Source organism: Lolium perenne, chromosome 7 (assembly GCF_019359855.2).
Source record: "Lolium perenne isolate Kyuss_39 chromosome 7, Kyuss_2.0, whole genome shotgun sequence".
NCBI lineage: Eukaryota > Viridiplantae > Streptophyta > Magnoliopsida > Poales > Poaceae > Lolium > Lolium perenne.
Genome location: NC_067250.2, coordinates 271,710,205 through 271,735,504, shown reverse-complemented (window position 1 = coordinate 271,735,504; position 25,300 = coordinate 271,710,205). Strand labels below are relative to the sequence as shown.

Sequence of the window (25,300 nt, the reverse complement as noted above, 5' to 3'; positions counted from 1 at the left end):
GTTGAGCTTCCTTGGTGTTGCATGTTGGTATGTAAACACCATTTCGGTTCCTGGTGGTGGTCGGTCTCTAGTGATGTCACCTGCGATGGGGAGGGCTGTCGACAGCGTGCGTGTTCATTGACTCGCTCGTTGGGTGAGCTCCGACCCGACACTATTACTGTCCAGTTTCTGTCCCTAGTTTACGTACTCTTTGTAATAGCCGTGTCCGTTGTTCGCTCGTAAGTTAGTTTCAGCACCTTTTAACTTATCGTGGGAAGTTATTAATTTAATCGTTGGCCTATTATCTAAAAAAAAGTACTCGTATAACACTACATACATACACTACTAAATAAGTGATCTGCTTGGTTTACTGCAGGTTACATGCCTGGTCGGCTGTACGACATCGACGCGTCCAAGTACGGCAACGCAGCGGAGCTCAAGTCCCTGATTGCCGCGCTCCATTGTATGGGTGTGCACGCGATCGCCGATATCGTCATCAACCACCGGTCCGCCGACTATACGGACAACCGCGGCACGTACTGCATCTTCGAGGGCGGCACATCCGACGGCCGCCTCGACTGGGGCCCGCACATGATCTGCCGCGACGACACCGTCTACTCCGACGGCACCGGAAACCTCGACACCGGCGCCGACTTCGCGGCCGCGCCCGACATCGACCACCTCAACGACCGCGTGCAGCGCGAGCTCAAGGAGTGGCGCTCCTCTGGCTCAAGACCGACCTGGGCTTCGACGCGTGGCGGCTCGACTTCGCCGGGGGCTACTCCGCGGCGATTGCCAAGGTGTACATCGACGGCACGTCGCCGGACCTGGCCGTGGCCGAGGTGTGGGACACCATGCCGACGTGCGGAGACGGGAAGCCGAACTACGACCAGGACGCGCACCGCCAGAACTTGGTGAACTGGGTGGACGGCGTGGGCGGGGCCGCGTCGGCGGGCATGGTGTTTGATTTTACGACCAAGGGGATCCTGAACGCCGCCGTGGAGGGTGAGCTGTGGCGGCTGATCGATCCTCAGGGAAAGGCTCCAGGAGTGATGGGGTGGTGGCCGGCCAAGGCCGTCACCTTCGTCGACAACCACGACACCGGCTCCACCCAGGCCATGTGGCCCTTCCCCTCCGACAAGGTCATGCAGGGCTACGCCTACATCCTCACACACCCCGGCACGCCATGCATCGTAAGTGTAGCATTTATACTTCAACAGTAAGCAAGCAGCCTCACTATCTCTTGTCATTCAGGCAGGTACCATTTCTACAGGGAGATTATAACGGTTGGTTGTGTCGTGCAGTTCTACGACCATTTCTTCGACTGGGGGTTCAAGGAGGAGATCGCGGCGCTGGTGGCGGTGAGGAAGCGCAACGGCATCACGGCGACGAGCGAGCTCAAGATCCTCATGCACGACGGCGACGCCTATGTCGCCGAGATCGACGGCAAGGTGGTGGTGAAGATCGGCTCCAGGTACGACGTTGGGTCCGTCATCCCCGCCGGGTTCGTGAACTCCGCTCACGGCAATGACTACGCCGTCTGGGAGAAGGCCTGCGCCACGGCAACCCTGCAGCGGAGCTGAAGCTTCGACTGATCCGCCATTGGATCCAGAATGATTTGAAGTTCATGATTTATTTATTTATTTCGATAAAGAGCATATATTAATATCACGGAGATATCAATTACACTCAACATCATGCCTAATGGCATAAAGGATGCACACATCCACATAAAAATAGAGAACAATTACAACAACAAAATTCCACTGCAAGATCGAAAATTTGAAACAGCAACACTAACACCACCAAGACGAACACCAGAAGATCATTTTCTCCATAAACGACGCCTCCAAGAGAAAAAATAGTGCACAAACGCTATCGTCGTCCATCATAGATCTTAGATTTTCACCCTAAAGTAAGTCCTCAATCTCAAAACAATCCCTTCAACAAGAACGTTGCCAGGTACAACAAATTAATGCTAGATCTTAGATTTTCACTCTGAAAGATAGAACTTTGAACTTCTCCTGTGCAGTCGCTCCCACATACAAGTCGTTGTTTGAAGTCACGAAGCACCAAGCCAATTGCACCTCACCACCAAGATCCTACCACCATTGCTCTTCCACCGATCTTGGCTTCCATGAACTTCTCCTCCGTCATCATGGAAAGAAAATGAGCTCCATGATATTAGCAGTCAGTAGTGCTTCGAACTGCTCCCTCTGAAACCAAACGCTCAGATAAAAAAATATAGGTGCACACGACCGAAAACACTCCATTCAGCAACCTTCAGGCATTGATCGCACAATGAATTTCGTCGGCAGGACCTTTCCAGAACACGACAATCCAGCCAGCCCGGTGGGAAGAAGCTTCCAACCAATCTTGACTTGGCGCGAGAGAAATCCGAGTACCACCACCATTATTCCCAAGACTAGCAACCCCCTCGCCGTCGGTCAACTACTAACCAGATTGAAAGACATGGAGAGGGCAGACAGCGTAGCCCGTCGACGTGGCAAGGACCAACACCAGGACCACACCTTCCTAGGTCCACCCAGTCGAGATCTTGGCCCAAGACTTAGATCGGATCGAGGCAGCCTAGGGCACCACCATGCGCGCATGTCCTGCGGTGCACCATCCCCTCCTCGTCGCTGCTTCGGTGGAGGCGCTCAGGCCTCGGCCAAGACTAGCCACGCCGCCCAAGGCCCTCCGCCGATGCCCACCAACCCCCATGAGCCGCGGCCAAGAGACTCTTCTCGCGCCCATCGCTGTTTCGGACGGGAAGGCGCTGCCATCTGGGTATAGACCAAGTCCACCTGTACAGTGGGGATTAGGTGTCACCCTCCTTCCGCAAAACCCCCCTCCGCCAAGTTCCCATGGAGAGGAGGCCCAGTCCGTTTATAAAAGGAGGGAAGCTGCTCCAGAGCTAGGATCCAGGTTTTCCTCTCTAGGAAGAGCCCCTTAGATTTGGGTACATCTACAACATCTTAGAACTAAAGCCCTATGAACCGATGTTGGCGATAGCGATGAGCTCGGTGAGCGCGTGAGCCAACCGTCGCGGCCTGTGTCGGTGGGCTGGTAGTGAAGCATCTCGTGCATCGTGAGGAGCGCCGCCGAAGGGCTTGGCTGGCACGTCGAGCGCGCGCGAGACATGGATGTCACGGTGTAGGAGAAGGAGCCCTTCAGATCCCATGAGGGACAATAGGAAGAAGCGGGGTCATCGTTTTAGTTCCCGGAGGGAGGTGCGCGGCCTCCGGCGGCATGGACTGGACCCTGATGGCGTTGTGGCGCCGCACGCACTAGCTATGGGCATCGACGTCGTCCATGGCGGTGACTAACCTAAAAACATGCTTTATCCCCCTACCTGGCGCGCCAGCTAATAGGGTTTCGTGCCTTCAAAGGAACACATGTACCTCGACAACACCCTTAAGGTTCTCGAATCACATGCGGCTAAGTGCAATGCATCCAAATCCAGAGAGCCACGGTGGCAGTAACAGAGAGACAATCAAGCACGGAAGAGAGGGACACTGGAGCTACCCAGGTCCAGGGCCCTCGTGAGGAGGTAATACTCCTACTCATGCTTTCTCTTGTATTGCGTTGCGATGTCTCGCGAGGGCTATAGTTCTAAGAAGTTGTAGATGTAGCCAAATCTAAGGGGCTCTTCCTAGAGAGGAAAACCTGGATCCTAGCTCTAGAGCAGCTTCCCTCCTTTTATAATGGGGACTCGGCCTCCTCTCCATGGGAACTTGAGAGGGGGGTTGCCATAGACATGCGGAAGGAGGGTGACACCTATTCCCCACTGTACAAGTGGACTTGGTCTATACCCAGAAAAGGGTTGCTAGTCTACGATAGTAGTTGTGGACTGTTCATGCCACCCCCTGCAGTGTTGCATCGTCCACGGTGATCTCTTCGAAAGGGAGCAATGATAACCCACAAGTATAGGAGATCGCAACAGTCTTTGAGGGAAGTAAAACCCAAATTTATTGATTCGACACAAGGGGACGTAAAGAATACTTATAAGCCTTAACAACTGAGTTGTCAATTCAGCTGCACCTGGAAAAGCACTAGTAACAGGGGTGATGTGAAAGCAGCAGTAATATGAGAGCAATAGTAACAGTAACACAACAGCAGTAATAGTAACACAGAAGTAATGGCACCAGAAAATAGTTGATACTACTTCCAATGACATGTAGAACGAGTATATGATGATGAAAGATGGATCGGGGTTCCCAGCTATCTTCACTAGTGGTAACTCTCCAATAACAAGTGTTGGATGAACAAATTACAGTTGGGCAATTGATAGGATTGAAAGCATTAAGACAGAACATCAAGATTATTAATCATGTAGGCATGTTTTCCATATTTAGTCATACGTGCTCACAATGAGAAACTTGTACAACATCTTTTGTCCTACCAGCCGGTGGCAGCCGGGCCTCAAGGGAATCTACTGGCTATTAAGGTACTCCTTTTAATAGAGCACCGGAGCAAAGCATTAACACTTGGTGAAAACATGTGATCCTCATATCACAGCCTTCCCCTCCGGTTGTCCCAATTTCTGTCACTTTGGGGCCTCGGGTTCCGGACAGCAATATGTGCAAACAACTTTGTTATCACCAGAATTTAACCAGATCAGAAGGTGGGCCGTGGTAAAGATGGGCTTGAAGAATATACGCGGAAGATATACATGAATCGGCCTTGTACACGAAGTTTGGGCCAGGTGGCCCGTGTATCTGTAATTTATAGTAGATTCCGTGTCGGTTAGGATTAAAACAGAGTTTAGCTCGTGTACGGTTGGGGTTATTCCCAAATTAGAAAGTCTACGGACTATAAAGATGTATCTATGGTTATTGAGAAAGGAGGACGATCACGTTCACAACAAATCAATCTAGGCGCATCGCCACCCCTTGTTTCGAGGGTTTCTCCCGGGTAAGCATCATGCTGCCTAGATCGCATTGCGCGATCTAGGCAGTATCGGTTTATGCGTTCTTGGTGTTGCTCGTGCTGAAGCCTTTTTGATGGCGAGCAACACCCTTATCTCAGGTGTTTTGGGATTGACGTCGATACTTTCACGATGTACTTGTTTAGCTACGCTATCCCTCAATATCCGGCTGCCCTTACACCTACGATAGGTGTAATGGCAGCATCTTGCTTGTTCATTAGCTAGTAGATCTAATCTGTTATAGTTGCTCCTTGTTCTTCAAGGATTGGTTTGATATCCGCATGGTTAGGCCTTATAAACGGGTTGAACGATCCGGTAGTGCGTGAGGTGTGGTTAATGAAGTCCTAAAGGGATTGTTCCGGGGATCGGCTTCATGCTGGTTTTTAGGCCTCTTTAGGGCTAGTTTTCCTATCTTCTTACGTATCTGCTAGGCTCAATTACGCATAGGATGTTCCGGTTATGCGGTGAAAACCCTAGACTATCGTAGATTAGTTTAGCTTGATTTTGATTAAGCAGGATCCCCATGTTAATGTAAAATCTATCGTGTTTCATGGGGCAATCGGCTCTTAGAGCCGATCCACAGGACAACCTAAGAGCCGATCGGTGCTCGTATTTAATGTTTACATGTTTGCCATGCAGGAAACTAAGTCGAAGCAATCCATCACCTTCCTGACCAGGTATAGGTCAGGTGGCACGCCCTTGCATCAGCATCGGACGTGCGTGCTAGGAGCATTGCGGGCCGTCGCCCGAGGGACCAGGGCCAGCCGCAGTCCTGGGAGCCTCCCGGCTCTACGGTGTTGCTCGTCGCTGCTCGCCGGTGAGTTTCTGACGGCAACACATTCTGGCACGCCCACCGGTAGATACAATCTAAGCAATAATTATAGAGCTTAAATCTAAGATCATGCCACTCGGGCCCTAGTGACAAGCATTAAGCATAACAAGATTGCAGCAACAATAACTTCACAAACTTTATAGATAGACTAATCATAATGTATCATCCATCGGTGACATAGGCATCCCCAATGGGCCTGCCAAAGATAGTACCCGGGGTTTACTGAAGGCCCACTACCCGAAGCCCAAGATATTATTAAGGAAAGCTAGAGTTGAAATAGGAAGTGTTATTTGTAATCTTGCGGGATGAGTTAGAAACCTTCCCGGACTCTGTAACTTGTACAACACGAATCCCTCGGCTCCGCCTCCTATATAAGGGGGAGTCGAGGGACGAAGAAATCATCGAATCATTGTTTCTCAAACCCTAGTTTCAAAATCGTCGAGTACTTTTCGGCTGAAACCTTCGAGATCTACTTGCCCTCTACTTCCAACTAAACCCTAGTCTACAACCCGTAGGCATTGACAAGTTAATACCTTGTCAATTGGCGCCGTCTGTGGGGACTAGAGGCGACAAGGAGCTGATCTCGATGGCACGTTCAGGATCGTCGACTTCATCGGCAGCAAGCAACATCATGGACAGAGGTAAACAGATCGAAACTGGTCTCGTTGATTTTGTACCTCACCCGCCCTCCCGTGTGGATGCATATACGTATCTGGAGGAGCCCATGGAGATGACGTTCGGAAGGTTCCACTATCGCATCGGGAAGGAAGGAACGTATCGTCTCGAAATTCCGACCTTCTCGAGGTTTTCTGTGGAACATACTGAATCTTCAAGCTCGGCATCATCGGTCGAGTCTGGCGACGAAGGAACCTCTTCGCCACGCTTCATCAGCACCAAGGCAAGCGAAAAACTCGCCAAGATCTTCAGCGACATGTCTTTCGAGTCGTCTGCGGACTCCTATATAAGCAGCGATTCCGAGAGTGTTGATAGCTTCGATTTCATCGACAAGTCCATCACCATTGGAAAGGTCTTCAACAATCTCTATGATGGTGTCACCGAACCCAGCAAGGCGCAGAATTCAAAATATCATCAAATCTACGTCATTGGAGAAGCAAGTCGCGATCAGGAGGAAACATCGGAGGCTTTCGACGATTTGGGAAATCCATACATCGATCCCTCTGACCTAAGGCGAGGTTTAGGCAACAAATACGTCGGGCCTACACCACGTGTGAGAGTTCAACTGCCACAAGCAGCGTGGGACAGAGCCGCAAGAGCCATGGATGGTTCAGAACCAATGGCGACAACTGCCACGACTGAAGAATTGCAGGCATACCAATACAGACTCGCTCGAGCTGGAAGAGAATTGGAAAAACAGACAGCCGCTTTGAACAGAAGAAGGGAGGCAGCTTCCGCGTAAAGCAGGCGAAGGGCAGACCTAAGTCGACAATCAGGAACTTCGGGAAGCAGTCACAGAGAAGCTCGCAACAGGGCAAGGTCTCGATTAAACAATATACCTGAAGCAGAGAGGGAGAACCTAGTCCAAAATCTCGACATGTCCTTTATGTCGATAGACACAAGGGGAAACATTATCCCGAAAACACCAGAAGCGGGGTACATGGCGACGCAAGCTTTCATCCTGGCGTCCAAACCACCTGCCGGAGATCCAAAAGAGGCACTATACAACATGGCTATAGCAGGAGTTGGAGCCATGGGAGCAGCATTTGTAAATTCACCTCCCGAAGGATCAGCAAGGCAAAACAGTCCACGTCCTGTTGTCGTAGAGGCAGTTCCAGAGAGAACAGGTGAAGCAAGGGATACGGAAATCCAAGCAAGGGTAGACAGAGCACGACAACATAGAAGGGAGAATCGACATTCTCCAGAGATAGCCGAAGAGGACATGTGTGGGCTACCATGTTTTACAAGGAGGGTCCGAAAAACTCGGGTGCCTTCAGGGTTCAAGTTGCCTGATAATTTCAAGAAATTTGACGGATTGCAGGATCCTGAGGATTGGCTGGTAGATTATCTCGAGACAGTAAAATTAATAGGCGGAACAAGGGCAACGGCGATGCAAAGTATTCAAGTGCACTTGAGTGGAGCTGCAAGATCTTGGATAAAGAAGCTTCCTTCAGGTTCCATCGACAGCTGGACTGACTTCGAGGACATATTCGTCAAGAACTTCCGGTCTACCTGCAAAAAGCCTGCGACACTCGAGGAATTGAGATCATGTCGACAAAAACATGATGAATCAATGAGGAAGTACATCCAGAGGTGGAACATCATCAAAAACTCGGCAGAAAACATATCGGATGAGAGAGCAATAGATGCGTTTGTGGCAGGAGTTCGAAGAGGAGATTTTGTGGAGGACTTGGGAAGAACCAACCCAAGAACAGTATCAACATTAATGGAAATAGAGAACAGATGGGCAGATGGCGAGGATGCTGCGCATAATAAACGACACAGGTCACCGGAGGAGGACCGCAGTCGAAATTTTCAAAATAGACGACGATTTTCTCGATTCTCGAGTTATGATCCACCAGGCCAAATTTCGGCTGGGTTTCGAGCAAGCGCTGGAGAAAGCAATAGAGATAATTATCAACAAAGCAACGAGCAACGAGGCGACAACAGAGATGATTCTCGAAACAACAGGCCAAATAATGGGACTAGGTTCCAAAGGCCCTTCGTGTCCCCTGAGGATATGATGAACGGCCCGTGTCAGATGCATTTCTATGTCGACAATAATGGAAAGAGGCAGTCGGGACATTTACAGAAAGATTGCCGAAATTTTCAAGCAATGATGAGGTTCGCCGGGCAAGCCAATGCTCAGGTAGCAAGTCGAAATCCTCAAGGACCTAGGAGTGAGATCCACCTGCCACCTCCTCCCGCAATTACGGACGAAAATCGACATCAGCTCAGAATAGCGGCAGCACCAGAACCACCACCTTATGTTGATCCCAACTCCCATGGAGCGATGTCGATGATTCAGAAAGGCAGACCGTCCAATAGAGCTCAGAAAGTAATCTCGCGACAGGTGTTCATGGCAGAAAAGATGCCTCCACCAACAGTTGAGTATCTCAATTGGTCGGGACAAGATATTGGCTTCACAATTGTGGATCACCCGCAGCAAGTTCCTCGACCAGGGCAATCAGCGCTTATTTTGCCAGCAGTAATCGCAGGATTCGATGTATCCCGAGTTTTCATCGACGGAGGAAGCAGTCTAAACCTTATGTATGCAGATACACTAAGGAAGATGAACATATCCTTGGCAAACCTCAAGCCAACGGATACGCGTTTTCACGGCATCACGCCAGAAAAGCCAAGTTACCCATTGGGGAAGATCAATCTCGACGTTCAGTTTGGCACTCGAGAAAACTACAGGATAGAGCGGCTGGAGTTTGAAGTCGTGGATTTCCCATCACAATACCACGCTCTGTTGGGGCGCCCAGCATATGCTAGGTTCATGGCAGTATCACATTACACATACTTGTTGTGGAGGATGCCTGGACCTAAGGGACCAATCACAGTTAAAGGAAGTTTCGCGTTAGCCGATAAATGTGATAAGGATTTCCATCGGCTCTCAGAAACCTTCGGGATGCAAGCAGAATACATGGAGTCGAGGCTCACGACTGACTACGACGTACTGCCAGACGTGGGGAGGCCTAATAAAGAATCAACTTTTAACACTGCAAAGGATTCCAAGGAAGTACAAATTCACCCGACAGATCCGAAGAAAACGACGTCCATTGCAACAAACATGGACCTCGCATAGGAAAGCGCGCTCGTCGAGTTCCTCCGTGAGCACTGGAGAATCTTCGCATGGTGTCCAGCTGACATGCCAGGAGTACCCAGGGAACTTGCCGAGCACCATCTAAACTTGGATCCAATTGCGAAACCAATCAAACAACCTCTGCGGCGTTTTTCGGAACCAAACCGCAAGGCTATGCTGTCGGAAATCGATAGACTCAGAGAAGCTGGTTTTATCAAGGAATTGCATACAGAAGCCACATGGGTAGCTAACCCAGTGCTGGTGCCGAAGAAAAACACAAAAGTCCTTCGCATGTGCGTCGACTTCACGTGTCTCAACAAACGTTGTCCAAAGGATCACTTTCCCCTCCCGAGGATCGATCTAATTATCGACTCCACGGCAGGATGTGAACGTCTTTCCTTCTTGGATGCTTATTCTGGTTATAACCAGATCAGATTGAAAGAAGATGATGAGGTGAAAACAGCGTTCATCACACCTTACGGCGTGTTCTGCTATCGAACAATGCCCTTCGGTTTGAAAAACGCGGGAGCAACATATCAGCGGATGATGCAGAAGTGCTTAGCAACACAGATTGGGAAAAAATGTACAAGTATACATCGACGAAGTCGTCATAACATCAAAAAAGGGCGACACGCTAATTGAGGATTTAAAGGAAACTTTCGACAACCTCGATAAGTTCTGTCTCAAGCTGAACCCGACAAAGTGCTCTTTTGGCGTCCCTGCAGGAGAACTTCTCGGGTTCTTAGTTTCAGCAAGAGGGATTGAAGCAAACTCGGACAAAATACAGGCCATCGTAACAATGAGGAAGCCAACAAAGTTGAAAGAAATACAGCAATTAACCGGGCGAGTCGCAGCTTTAAGCAGATTCGTCGCCAGGTTAGGAGAAAAGGCGTTACCATTTTACGCCTTGATCAAGCAGGGAGAGAAGTTCCAATGGAACGAAGAGGCAGACAGAGCCTTCGAGGATCTCAAGCGAAAAATTTCGACACCTCCAATCTTGGTGGCGCCGAAAGAGAAGGAACCTTTGTTACTATATAATGCGGCCACACCTCAGGTGGTAAGTACAGTTCTCGTCGTGGAAAGAAAGGAAAAAGGAAAACTCCATGGAGTGCAGAGGCCAGTATACTTCGTCAGCGAAGTTCTATCACCTTCAAAATAGAGGTATCCTCAGTATCAAAAGCTAGCATATGGAGTGCTTACAACAGCAAGAAAATTGCGACACTATTTTTCGGCGCACCCGATAATAGTGGTCAATGAGGCACCCTTGTCCAATATACTCAACAATCCAGAAGCTACGGGTCGTGTCTCCCTTTGGGGAATCGAACTTTCCCCTCGAGACATCACGTATGAAAAAGAAAAGCAATAAAGTCACAGATTCTGCCAGACTTCATCGCAGAGTGGATGGAGTTACAAACCACAGGACCACCAGATTTATCGAGAACTTGGACTATGAACTTTGACGGGTCCAAGAGATTAGAAGGAGCTGGAGTAGGCGTGATACTAATATCACCCGAAGGCGACAAGTTGAAGTACGTTCTGAGGATGACGTTCCCAAACGCGTCTAACAACGAGGCAGAATACGAAGCCCTCATACACGGGATGAAGATGGCGAAAGCTTGCGGTGCAACTCGACTAAAAATCTTTGGCGACTCGCAGTTGGTGGCTCAACAAGTCATGAACCAATGCGACGCAGTCAATGACAGTATGATAGCATACAAAGAAGTTTACAATGAGCTCGAGAAGTTGTTCGATGGATGCGAAGTAAATCACATCAGCAGACTGAGCAATGATGAAGCCGACGTTCTCGCAAACATCGGGTCGCAATGCCTTGCAGTTCCGCCAGGCGTGTTCTGGGAAGAGATAGCAGAAAGATCTACGAAGTCGACAAAACCAAAAAAGAAGGAGAAGGACAAGAAACCCTCGGGGGCTACCAAAGAAGTACTGGAGGAAGAAGAAGAAGATCAGGACCTGGTTATGATGCTACAGATACCATGGATGCAGGTGTACATATCATACATCCTAAAGAAAGAAATACCTGACGATCCAGTTGAAGCAAGGCGAGTTATTAGACGATCAAAAGCTTTTACCGTGATCAAAGGGGAGTTATACAAACGAAGTATTTCGGGAGTATTACAAAGGTGCGTCACACCCGAGGAAGGGAGGATGATCTTGAAAGACGTACACGAGGGAATCTGCGGTCACCACGCGAGCAGTCGAGCCATTGCGGCAAAGGTCTTTCGAGCTGGATTTTACTGGTTGACAGCAATAGAAGATGCAAAGGAGATAGTACGGACTTGTGACGCGTGCCAGAGGTTTGCCGCAAAACCTCACTCTCCGGCAGCAGAGCTGATGCCAATACCATTGTCTTGGCCCTTTGCTCAATGGGGCCTCGATATGGTGGGTAAATTACACAAGTCCTGGCCAGGAGGAAAGGAGTATATGCTCGTAGCTGTCGATAAATTCACAAAATGGATAGAAGCGAAGCCGATAAACTCACCAGACGGGGCATCTGCCGTCAAGTTCATAAAAAGCATCGTCTTCAGGTTTGGAGTGCCTCATAGCATCGTCACGGACAATGGTAGTAACTTCACATCCCACGAATTCAAGGATTATTGTGAAGAAGTGGGTATCAAGCTACACTTCGCGTCGGTTGCGCACCCACAAACTAACGGCCAAGTCGAGAAAGCCAATTGCATCATTTGCAATGGCATCAAGAAGCACTTGTTAGCACCACTGGAGAAAGCTCGACACACCTGGCCAGAGGAGCTGCTGCTACGTCCAAAACGTATCTACTTTCCCGAACACTTTTGCTATTGTTTCGCCTCTAATTTGTGGACTTTGGATGCAACTAACACGGACTAACGCTGTTTTCAGCAGAACTGCTCTGGTGTCTCGTTTTTGTGCAGAAATCCAACTTTCGGGAAAATCCTCGGAATTTATGCAGAAGGCCCTATTTTCCCAGAATAATGACGGAGCCAGAAGGACAATTAAGGTGGAGGCCCGAGGGCCCCACACCATAGGGCGGCGCGGCCCAGGGGGGCCCGCGCGGCCCTGTGGTGTGGCCCCCTCGGCCGGCCTCCGACGCCCTCCTTCGGACTATTTATCGGCCTCGACCTAAAAACGCACGGGGGAGAAGTCAAAGTCGCCAGAAACCCTCCAGAACGCCGCCACATCGCGAAACTCCGTCGCGGGAGCCAGAAGTCTCCGTTCTGGCACTCCGCCGGGACGGGGAATTGGAGGAGATCATCGCCGCCATCACCGCCAACGCCTCTACATCAACCAGCCATGTTTCCCCCATCCATGTGTGAGTAATTCCCCCGCTGTAGGCCGAAGGGGATGGTAGGGATTGGATGAGATTGGTCATGTAATAGCATAAGATTGTTAGGGCATAGTGCCTAGTGTCCGTAATTGGTACTTTGATGATATTGTTGCAACTTGTTATGCTTAATGCTTGTCACTAGGGCCCGAGTGCCATGATCTCAGATCTGAACATGTTATTTCTTCATCAAGATAATCATTGTTTATGGTCTTACCTATAAGTTGTATACACATGTCGCTGTCCGGAACCGATGGCCCCGAAGTGACAGAAATCGGGACAACCGGAGGGGATGGTAGTGATGTGAGGATCACATGTGTTCACGGAGTGTTAATGCTTTGCTCCGGTACTCTATTAAAAGGAGTACCTTAATATCCAGTAGTTTCCCTTGAGGCCCGGCTGCCACCGGCTGGTAGGACAAAAGATGTTGTGCAAGTTTCTCATTGCGAGCACGCACGACTATATATGGAACACATGCCTATTGATTGCTTTGTACTTGGACACCGTTTTATTATTATCTGCAAATGCCCTGCTATGATTGTTACATGAGTTTCTCTCATCCATGCAACGCCCGTCATCTGTCCCCGTGCCTACAGTATTTTAATCCTGCTGTTTACTAAAATCACTACTGCTGTCTCTGTTACTCTGCTGCTGTTATTTCACTACTGCTACTGCCATAAAACTGTTACTACTGATAAACTCTTGCGAGCAAGTCTGTTTCCAGGTGCAGCTGAATTGACAACTCCGCTGTTAAGGCTTCCAAGTGTTCTTTGTCTCCCCTTGTGTCGAATCAATAAATTGGGTTTTACTTCCCTCGAAGACTGTTGCGATCCCCTATACTTGTGGGTCATCAAGACTATTTTCTGGCGCCGTTGCCGGGGAGCATAGCTTTATTTGGAAGTTCACTTGGATTAATATTGTTCACTGCAAATTCTCCATCATGGGTAAACCTCGCGATACTAAGATCGCCATATTACCATCCACTACAAGAAAAGGTACAATTCTGAATACCTCTGCTGCTCTTGATTCACCATCTGTGATTGATAAACTTGTTTCACCGCCACATGCTTCACATGCGGGTACTTCTGCTGAATCTGAAAACTCTCATAATATTGATAATATTTCTGCTGTGCTTGATGATAGTGGTTCATTGGGATCTTTTCTAGATGCTACAATTGCTAGGTCTAGACAAATTGAAAATACTGAAACTCCTAATGCTACTACACCTGTTAATTCACCTGAACTTGATTATTTTAGTGATGATCCTGATGAAGATTATGTGGAGCTTAATGATGATTTTATTGAAAAATGCAATGCTACTACTGATGCAAGAAAAATTAAAAAGTTGCTTGCAGAACATGCTGTTAGATATAAACTGTCTCCTGATCCTAAATTTGCCACATCTCCTATAAACATTAAGGATAAAGATTATGATTTTTCTCTTGATCTATCTCATATAGCTATTGTTGAGAAAACACCCTTTTGTGGTACTGAAAAAGAAAGTGCTGTTGAACACATGACTGAGTTATCTACTCTAAGTAGCTTGTTTTCTGATGATGTCAAGATGCGTACTTACTTTGTTGCTAAAATCTTTCCATTCTCATTAAAGGATGACGCTAAAACTTGGTATAATAATTTGCCACCTAATTCTATTAAAAGTCCGAAAGAATTGCTTGATGTTTTCTTCCGTAAATACTTTCCTGCTAGTGCTCAACATATTGCTTTGCAGAGAATTTATAATTTTGACCAGGGAGATGAAGAGAAATTGCCTGAAGCTTGGGCGAGATTTTGCTCTCTTATTAGAGCTCGGCCTGATCATGATCTGGAAAAGCATGATTTACTTGATATATTTTATAGTGGACTAACCATTGAGTCTAGGGCATACCTGGATAGTTGTGCTGGTTGTGTTTTCAGGAAAAGAACTCCAGGGCAATATTTGAAGAATTATTGGCTAAAATAAGTCGGAATCATGATGATTGGACTACGCCAGAACCAACTCCAACGCCAATATTGAAGAAGAGGGGTTTAATTAAATTGAATGATGAAGATATGAGGGAAGCCAAGAAGTCTCTCAAGGAGAAAGGTATTAAATCTGAAGATGTGAAGAATCTACCTCCTATAGAAGATGTATGTGAGATAATTCCCCCTTCATCCGTGATTGAGGTAAACTCCCTTCAACGATTTACTAGGGAAGATATTCCGTATTCGAAACCTCCTGCACAATGCTTAGATGAGTTTGATAATTATATTGTTAAGCAAGAAAACTTTAATATGAGAGTAGAGAATCATTTAATGGAAAATTCTCGAGCTATTAGTGAATTGCATGATATTGTAGAGAGAACCTCCAATGATGTTAAGATGCTTGTTAAACATTTCCATATGATTCAAACTCAAATTGATCAACTCACTAAAGTGCAAAATGACTTGTTAGGGAATAATTCTAAAGAGAAACATGCTTATGAAGTAACAACTAGAGGTGGTGTCTCTACCCAGGATCCTCTATATCCTGAAGGGCATCCCAAAAGAATTGAACAAGATTCTCAACGCATTGAACCTAGTGCTCATTCTAAGAAGAAAAAGAAGAAGAAGCATAAAAATGTTGTAGAATCCTCTGAACCTGTTAATGATCCTAATAGTATTTCTATTTCTGATGCTGAAACTGAAAGTGGTAATGAACATGATAAAGATAATGATAAGAATGATACTCCTGATAAAGAAGAGGTTGAAGAAGAACCTGAAAAGCATGCTAAAAATAAAAAGTACACTAAAGAAGATTTTATTGCTGAGAAACATGGTAATGAAAGAGAACCTTGGGTGCAAAAGCAAATGCCTTTTCTTGCTAAGAAACTAAAATCAAAGGAAGAAGAACACTATAATAAATTTTGCGATTGGATGAAACCTTTATTCTTGCAAATCCCTTTGACTGATGCTATTAAATTGTCTCCTTATTCAAAGTATATGAAAGATATTGTTACTAACAAAAGGAAAATCCCCAATGAGGAAATTTCCATTATGCTTGCTAATTACTCTTTCAATGGCAAAATTCCAAAGAAGTTGGGCGATCCAGGTATACCTACTATTCCTTGTTCTATTAAGAATAATTATGTTAAAACTGCTCTATGTGACTTGGGAGCCGGTGTTAGTGTTATGCCTTTTTCTCTTTATAAGAGACTTTACTTAGATAAGTTGATACCTACTGATATATCTTTGCAAATGGCTGATAAATCTACTGCTATTCCTGTTGGTATATGTGAGAATGTTCCTGTTCAAGTTACTACTAACTGCTTGATATTAACTGATTTTGTTGTGTTGGAAATGCCTGAAGATGATAATATGTCTATTATTCTTGGGAGACCTTTTCTTAACACCGCAGGGGCTGTTATTGATTGCAATAAAGGAAAGGTTACTTTCAGTGTTGATGATAGGGAGCATACCGTTTATTTTCCCAAGAGGATTGAGAAAGCGTGTGGAGTTAATACTATTTCTAATGTGAGAACTATCAAAGTGGGAACTATTGATTGTCCTATATATGAGCCTAAGGAAGAATATCAAACTCTCGTGATTGGATCCATATCAATACAATTCAAGGTAACATGATTGATTTGAGGTTTATTTCTTCTTATGCTATGTAAAATTTATTTGGTGACAAGACTTGATCAACCTTGTTAACGAATACCTTTTATATGCATAGAGGAGGTAAACAACATCTCTTTCTTCCTCCATTTGCTCTAGTTGCTGTAGCACTTTTAATTTGCAAAGTTCCTTAGTTAATTGGAGATTTCAAAAATTTTCCTGGCCAGTAATAATAAACTTAATACCCAAAATGTGCATTTTTCAAAGTTTTCAAAAATTCACAAAAATTATACCGTTGGTCCTATTTTTCGACGAGGCACCTGGGAGCACCAGAGGATGACCTGTGGGGCACCAGAGGGTGCCACACCACAGGCCGGCGCGGCCAAGGAGGGGGGCGCGCCACCCTGTGGTGTGGGCCCCTCCTTGCCCCACTTTGCCATCTCTTTCTCCCAGCACCTTCTCTCTCCCGAAAAAACTCGTACCAAGTTCCTCTCTCTCGCGTTTTTGCTTCAGAGCTCCAGATTTCTTGATCTCTTAGCTCAGCCCAGATTTCCTGCTGAAATTTGGCACATTTGCTCCTTGGTATGTGACTCCTCCACCCATCCAAGTAGGATTTTTTTTGGTTGAGTATATCTTGAATATTTTACTGCTGTAGGTAACATGTTTAGTGAGCTTGCATGCTTGTTCTAAGTGGTAGAAATTAGTTTTGATGCATGATTAGTACTCTAGCAAGTTCCTATGGTAGTTTCCCTTGATTATATGTCACCAAACCAAATTTTATATCACTTGTTGAAAATTTCAGAGAAGCTATGAAGGATTTCAACTTTGGAGAGTTGTTCAAGAAAGGGACAACCAGCACCGGGAGGCCTTCTAGGGCCGCCACCCGGATTAGGCGATCATACAATGAGGACATCATCGCGCCTAGCTTCGCGCCCGAAGAGGACAACGGGGCTCCTAATGCTTCGTCTTTTCCATGCTATGATTTTCTAAGGAATGCAGGGATATTGGAAGATTTCTTCACCCTTGTCAACAGGGCAGGGTTAACCACCTATGTGGGAGATGAAAGGGAGCAATACTACATGCTCACCAAAATCTTCGTCGAGAGTTTCAAGTTCGACAACAAACAATATGAGCCAACGGTTGCATTCAAGATCTATGGTAATCCTGTTACTATGAAATTGGAGGATTTTTGTCGTGCATTGGATATTGTCCCTGTAGGTACAGCAAGTAGGATTGATGACAACCCCCGGGACTTGTTGGAGCTCTATCGAGGGATTACTGATGATTATTGTCGCACCATTCAGCGTGGCAAGATAAGGAACATTCAACTCCCCGCCATTAAGTATTTTGCATACTATATTGCTACTAGCATTCTTGGTAGGGAGAACACTAGCAACATTTCTAGTTACCATCTTGCTTTCTTGAATATTGCACTTACTGGTCAGACATCTTATCACCTTGGTGCTCTTATTGCTCGCCGCCTGACTAACAGGGGGCCTATTTTTGGAGGAACTATTGCGCTGCGCGTTTTAACATATCTAAGTCTTCCTCTTGATCCTAATGATGTGCCATTGGCCCCTAGGAAACTTGATATTGCTGCTATGAAGAGTCATCATTTTGTTACCGCTGATTCTACTTTAGATAATATGGTCTATAGAATGTTGTTTTCTGACGGGGATGAGAAGGAAATTCCTCTTCCCCAACCAGGTTTGTTCAGTATTGACAGGCAATCATGGTCGTGCACTAAGGAGGAAGTGGATGAACATTTGAAGATAAAAGACTTCCACCAGCAACATGACTCCGAGGACGCCGGGGCCTCCTACGACCACACCGTCACGTATCCGGGTGCTTCTTCTAGCACATACCCGGAATACGATCCATCTTCGTCATACTACGGAGACACTACCTCATGGGATCAATGGGATTAAACTCCACTTAGGCCAAAAGCCTAAGCTTGGGGGGAGGTATACCGGCATCACTCATTCTTTGCATATTATGGTTGCTGGATACTTGTACATACTTGTTTTGTTCGTTTGAGTGGTTTTCTAATGAGAGGAAGATGATATTTGGGGAAGTGCTGCCTGAAAACAGATTCTGGAATGTTACCGTAAAAATTCTCAAAAATAGCCAGAGCGTCATTTTGAGCTGCCAATTTTTGTGCAGGTTCCCCAGGTTGTTATCTAACTTTCATTAGTTGAACACTTTTCGAGCTGAGCAACGTAAGATTTTTGTAAAAATCGATTTCTGTACTGCTGTCAGGTTTTGGCAGATTTCTGCCATCTCGCTTTTCTGTGTTTCTTTTAGTTTTCATTTTCTTGTTCTTGCTTTGTTTCCTTCCCAAAACACAAAAACACCAAAAATATTTGCTGTTCTTCTTTGGTTTTGTAAAGTTCTTTATGAGTTCAATGGTCTTCGGTGGCTGGAGCGTGGTTTTCATTTCATATTATCCAAGCTACACAAGTGAAAGGGCAATAATGACGATCTACGACAATTGGATTGTGGTGAGAGGCTGGTATGAACTCTATTTGTTTTCATTTTTGTACATATACTCATCCATGTGAGCATGTTTAGCTGGTTCATGTGAGGTATATGTTATTTGAGAAAGTCTAGTAGTTTATGATCTCTCATGATTAGCTCCAATCTATTAATATGAGTAGCATGTCATGGATATTTGTTGCATTGTTTTATTCATAAGTAAGTATGGCATTGTGGTATCCTCCTCTGAATAATTCATTTATATCGACTTGGCACATGCTCACGCATGCATATGACTGAACCAAAGTCAATTAAGCCTCGATGATTTAATGATTTATATTGCTTCAGAGTTCTTGTATCACTTTTATGCCTCTATTAATTTATTTTGCCGCAAGCATGATTATGACAGTTACTGCTCTCTTGATTTGTCGCTCCCTAGTCTATTGCTAGCCTTCACTTGTACTGAGCGGGAACGCTGCTCGTGCTTCCAAACACATGAAAACCAAGTTGTTCCAAAAGTGTCCACCATAAATACCTATGCATGGCATTTCAAACCATTCCAAGTAAATTCTCGTGCGCTACCTTTAAAACCTTCAAAATGCTTCTCAATTTGTGTTTATGTTTTATAGCTCATGAGGAAGTATGTGGTGTTTAGCTTTCAACCTTGTCATTTACTTTTGACGGACTCTCATATGGACTAGTGGCACATCCGCTTATCCAATAACTTTGCAAAAAGAGCTGGCAATGGGATTCCCAGTCCCAAATTAATTAACTTACATAGACACTCCTCCATGGTTTGTGATTGTTGGACGGCACCCGAAGGATTCGGTTAGCCATGGCTTGTGTAAGCAAAGGTTGGGGGGAGTGTCATCATCATAATAAAACTAAAATAAAAAGGGGCACTCCTTCATGGTATGAGATTGTTGGCAGGCACCCGAGGATTCGGTTAGCCATGGTTTGTGTAAGAAAGGTTGGAAGGAGTGCCAAATAAATATGCAATAATTCATGGGAGCCGCTCTTAAAAGTCCGGTTGGCGAGGTAGTTAGTGTACCCATTACCATTCGTTGACAACAACAAACACCTCTCAAAATGATTCTACTCCTGATTTCAAAAATGAAAAGCTCTAGCGCATGTTAATCCCTGCTTCCCTCTGCGAAGGGTCAATCTTTTACTTCTATGTTGTGTCTCCATTATTTCTTTGAGCACTTTCTTGAGAGCACAACTGTCATTCTTAGTATAATATGCTTGTCTCAAAATATGATTGATTGTGGTATAACTTTGATGCATTTACCTTTTGACAATCACTACTTCTAGTCTTTCTATGAACTCCAGAGGTGCCCGGGCATTTATGTTTTGCCAACCAAATACAGGCAAGCGAGATACCACTTTATCATACTCTCTTATGAACATTGCAATCCTGCTTATATACATGATTCATGATGCTTATTATTAATTGTTGGTACCTCTTCATGATTGACATAGCTGTTAGATGATCTTATTTGCATGTATCTCATTATGAATTGCTTAAGTATTAGCCATTGCATGAGAATATATACATCATATGAGCAAATGTGTTCGTGAAAGTTCTTTTATCGCTCAGTTGTTAACTGAATTGCTTGAGGACAAGCAATAAGCTAAGCTTGGGGTTGATACGTCCAAAACGTATCTACTTTCCCGAACACTTTTGCTATTGTTTTGCCTCTAATTTGTGCACTTTGGATGCAACTAACATGGACTAACGCTGTTTTCAGCAGAACTGCTCTGGTGTCTCGTTTTTGTGCAGAAATCCAACTTTCGGGAAAATCCTCGGAATTTATGCAGAAGGCCCTATTTTCCCAGAATAATGACGGAGCCAGAAGGACAATTAAGGTGGAGGCCCGAGGGCCCCACACCATAGGGCGGCGCGGCCCAGGGGGGGCCCGCGCGGCCCTGTGGTGTGGCCCCCTCGGCCGGCCTCCGACGCCCTCCTTCGGACTATTTATCGGCCTCGACCTAAAAACGCACGGGGGAGAAGTCGAAGTCGCCAGAAACCCTCCAGAACGCCGCCACATCGCGAAACGCCGTCGCGGGAGCCAGAAGTCTCCGTTCTGGCACTCCGCCAGGACGGGGAATTGGAGGAGATCATCGCCGCCATCACCGCCAACGCCTCTACATCAACCAGCCATGTTTCCCCCATCCATGTGTGAGTAATTCCCCCGCTGTAGGCCGAAGGGGATGGTAGGGATTGGATGAGATTGGTCATGTAATAGCATAAGATTGTTAGGGCATAGTGCCTAGTGTCCGTAATTGGTACTTTGATGATATTGTTGCAACTTGTTATGCTTAATGCTTGTCACTAGGGCCCGAGTGCCATGATCTCAGATCTGAACATGTTATTGCTTCATCAAGATAATCATTGTTTATGGTCTTACCTATAAGTTGTATACACATGTCGCTGTTCGGAACCGATGGCCCCGAAGTGACAGAAATCGGGACAACCGGAGGGGATGGTAGTGATGTGAGGATCACATGTGTTCACGGAGTGTTAATGCTTTGCTCCGGTACTCTATTAAAAGGAGTACCTTAATATCCAGTAGTTTCCCTTGAGGCCCGGCTGCCACCGGCTGGTAGGACAAAAGATGTTGTGCAAGTTTCTCATTGCGAGCACGCACGACTATATATGGAACACATGCCTATTGATTGCTTTGTACTTGGACACTGTTTTATTATTATCTGCAAATGCCCTGCTATGATTGTTACATGAGTTTCTCTCATCCATGCAACGCCCGTCATCCGTCCCCGTGCCTACAGTATTTTAATCCTGCTGTTTACTAAAATCACTACTGCTGTCTCTGTTACTCTGCTGCTGTTATTTCACTACTGCTACTGCCATAAAACTGTTACTACTGATAAACTCTTGCGAGCAAGTCTGTTTCCAGGTGCAGCTGAATTGACAACTCCGTTGTTAAGGCTTCCAAGTGTTCTTTGTCTCCCCTTGTGTCGAATCAATAAATTGGGTTTTACTTCCCTCGAAGACTGTTGCGATCCCCTATACTTGTGGGTGATCAGCTGCCCAGTGTGTTATGGAGTATACGAACAACACCAAATACAACGACACAAGAAACGCCGTTTTTCTTGGTCCATGGAGCGGAAGCGGTGTTGCCAATCGAAATAGAGCACGATTCTCCACGAGTCGTGGAGTACGATGAAGAAGTGTCGAGAAAAGCACTAGAGGATGATGTCGATGCACTCGACGAAGCTCGAGATGAAGTACTCTCACGGGTAACCAAATACCAGCAGGACCTAAAGAATTACCACAGTCGACGTTTACGGCCAAGATCCTTTCAGGTGGGAGACCTAGTCCTTCGGCTCACGCAAAAAAGTCATGAAAAGCTTGAGTCACCATGGCTTGGCCCTTACATCGTCACGGAAGTAATCGGAGGAGGAGCATACAGGATAAAGGACAAGAAGACAGGGGTGGAGGAGCAAAACCCCTGGAACGTAGCGCAACTCAGGCGGTTCTACGCCTAGAGTCGGAATATAGTCCTTGTAAAACTACAATGTACTGAAACGCCCGCGAGTTTCCAGACGCACTCTTTTCCTTTTTCGGGGCACCGAGTGGGGCCGGGAAAGGTTTTTAATGAGGCGGGCTCGCGGTGCTGCAATATAATAAAGATAGTTGAGATATACATTTCTTCGGCAGGCTCGGGGGCTTACGCCTCAGACTTGCAAAATATACTCCTGACAATATTTCGCCATGGTGCACAAACACCTCGCAAAATAAGACCAAGATACAAAATGGCAATCAACAAAAATAAGGCACGGGGGCTCATACCCGCAAATATAGCATACTCAATATAGCTTAGCTGCTTTGGTTCAAAACCTCGCACATACAATATAGAAATTCGCCACCATAACACCTGGAGGAGTGATAAGGAAATTTATGGGCTCTACAATATATAACATATTTACAATATACAAGAGACAATTCTTGAGAAAAATTCAAAGAAAAAGAGAAGTCAGTGATGGCCTACTATATTATCTATGGTCATCCGATTTGAAGAACGAGTGCTATGCTCAGCGTAGCTGCCTCTCACGAAGAACTCAAAATCCATCCGAAGAAGTTCGTCCATCATAGCTTCGGCTACAGGGGTTACATAATCGTCAATTTTGCTAACATCCCTTTTCTTTTTCGCCATCTTCGCCAAGCACTTGGGGACAATTTGGCTCATATCAAACTTAGGATGGCAGATTTTGATCATGATCATAGCAAACCTGGCGCCAGTAGAGAGCTGCGCCCGAATAAAGTCATGGATCTTCGGGGCATCTCTAAACTTCTCCATCAAGCCAAGAAGAGTATCGGGTGTTTCGTTCCGAGGAAACATTGTTTTATAAACCAACGACAAGGTTCTGGTACAGAAATCCAGGAAATCGCGAACCTGACAGGCGCGGTCTTGAAATCTGACAATCTGTCGGGTCCTTTCTGGAGTAGCCCAGAACAAACAGCCATGGTCAAGGGAGAGATTGACGAGCAAGGTGGTCCTCGTGTTTACCCTATCATCTTCAGCAGCAGCATCGAGAAAGGAACCTATTTAACGACAGCATGAAGATCTCAAAAAAGGATACAGCAGACAGATAGAAGGAGCTTTGGTTCGAAGTAAAATACTAGATATATCGGCAGCAGCCTCATTCATCAACTCAAGCATGGAATTCTCTCGAGAAGTTGCTTTTTCAGCTTCAGAAACGGCAGCGTCCTTGGCAGCTATGGCCTCTTTGGCTTGTTGGAGAGCAATTTTCTCTCTTTCAGACGCTTTTCGAGATTGTTCCATCATTGCCAGAGTTTGTTTTTCATGGATTGAAGTTGTTGTCGAAGTTCTTGCAAATCTTGCGACAAATGTTTGCTTGAAGAACCTTCGATGAGGTTATCATTGACTAGTGCTTTCTTCGAGAATGAAGAAGCAGGCGAAGTTTCGGCAGAACAAGGATTGGTGGAGTAGTTATCAAATATTAACTGGAAAAGAAAGTCTCAGGATCAATGATGGTGCAAGGTAGAATTTCATTGATCTTCAAGAAATTTACATGGATATTACAGAAGGAGTTCTCCAAAAGGACTACTAAGGTAATTGTCGCCAAAGCTAACATGGCGACAATAGCAAAAGAAACAGAAAAAACAAAGAAAGAAAAAGAAGAGGCATTCAACTAGACCTCCGGCCTTGATGAGCTAGGAGTTGAAGATGGCTTGATCCCGAGATAGGCCAGGATTTTCTTCGTGTTGGGCTTGGCTGCCTTGATCAAAGATCGCCATTTTGTTTGCTCTATCTGTTCGGTGTCGCCAACTTTCATCCAGTCAACAGTTTGTTGGTTGTCCGCGACTAAGGCAACAGTGCTTTCGACAGCAATCTTCATGTTCTCCTGGCGCATCTTCAGTCCAAGATCTTCTGGTGGATTGAAGTCCTTGGCAAGAGCAAGGAAAGTCTTAGGCTCCTCTTTCTTCGGGAAGAAGTAGGGGAACAGCCTTGATAATCCTGCGTCAGCATGCTCCATGCCTTCGCGAACTTCGGTTCCATGAAACTCCAGGAAAGAGAGTGCGTCAAGGAGAGGATCATTGTCGGGATCTTCAAGCTCAAATTCTTGGTTTGTTTTACCTGCCGCAGAAAATATATGTTGGTCGACAGCAAGCAAGGAAAATCAAGTCTAAGATAGATAGAAGGGATCGACAAAATTACCGAGGAAGCGCCGATTCTGCGTGTTCAAGCGCTTGATGATCGCATTTTCACGAGTAGCCTGGGCGGCCTTGTGCTCATTCAAAGCAGTTTCGGCGTCATCAAGTCTTTTTTGCAGATCTTCGACACCAGCAGCTTTTGCCTTGGCCTTCTCAGCCTCTGCTTTAGCTTGGCTAGCGTCAAGTTCAGCTTTCTTGCGAGCTGTTTCACTTTGCTCCAGTTTCTGAGCAAGAGTGTCGACAAGCTTGTTGGCTTCTACAAGTTTCTCTGCCAAAATAGTAAAGAATCGTCAAATTGTGACAAAACAGGAGCAAGAAGTTATAAACAAGGGTCATTAAAAAGTTATTACCTTCAGTCTTGCTGGCATATTCACGGTACCCAATGAATTGGGCACCGATACGAACAAGCTCTTTGATCATAGGCTGTCAAAGAAGGACAAAGAAAGAAAATGTCGGTATGGGAAAAATATGAAGGCATAAAGAAGCAAACAGAGGAAATATAGATAGTAACAAGCAAATTAAGAACTTACATCATCCAAGAGAGGATTGGAGGAGCTACCCAATTGGAGGGTAGACTCCACGATTGTTTCCACCCTTGTCCTTTTTGGTGAAGGGACAAGAGGGCTTGAAGGAGGAGTGGGAGCGCCAACGTTTAGTTGAGGAGGCGAGGATTCCTCTCCTTCAACTGGCGTCTCCGAAACAATTAAAGTATGTGACGTACTCGTTCGAGC

The 25,300-nt window shown here is 45.9% G+C and overlaps 1 pseudogene; it reads left to right on the top strand.

The window, feature by feature from the left end:
* Nucleotides 1–334: 334 nt before the first annotated feature.
* On the top strand, nucleotides 335–1,577 carry LOC127312877 (alpha-amylase type A isozyme-like; annotated as a pseudogene).
* The last annotated feature ends 23,723 nt before the right edge of the window (nucleotides 1,578–25,300 follow it).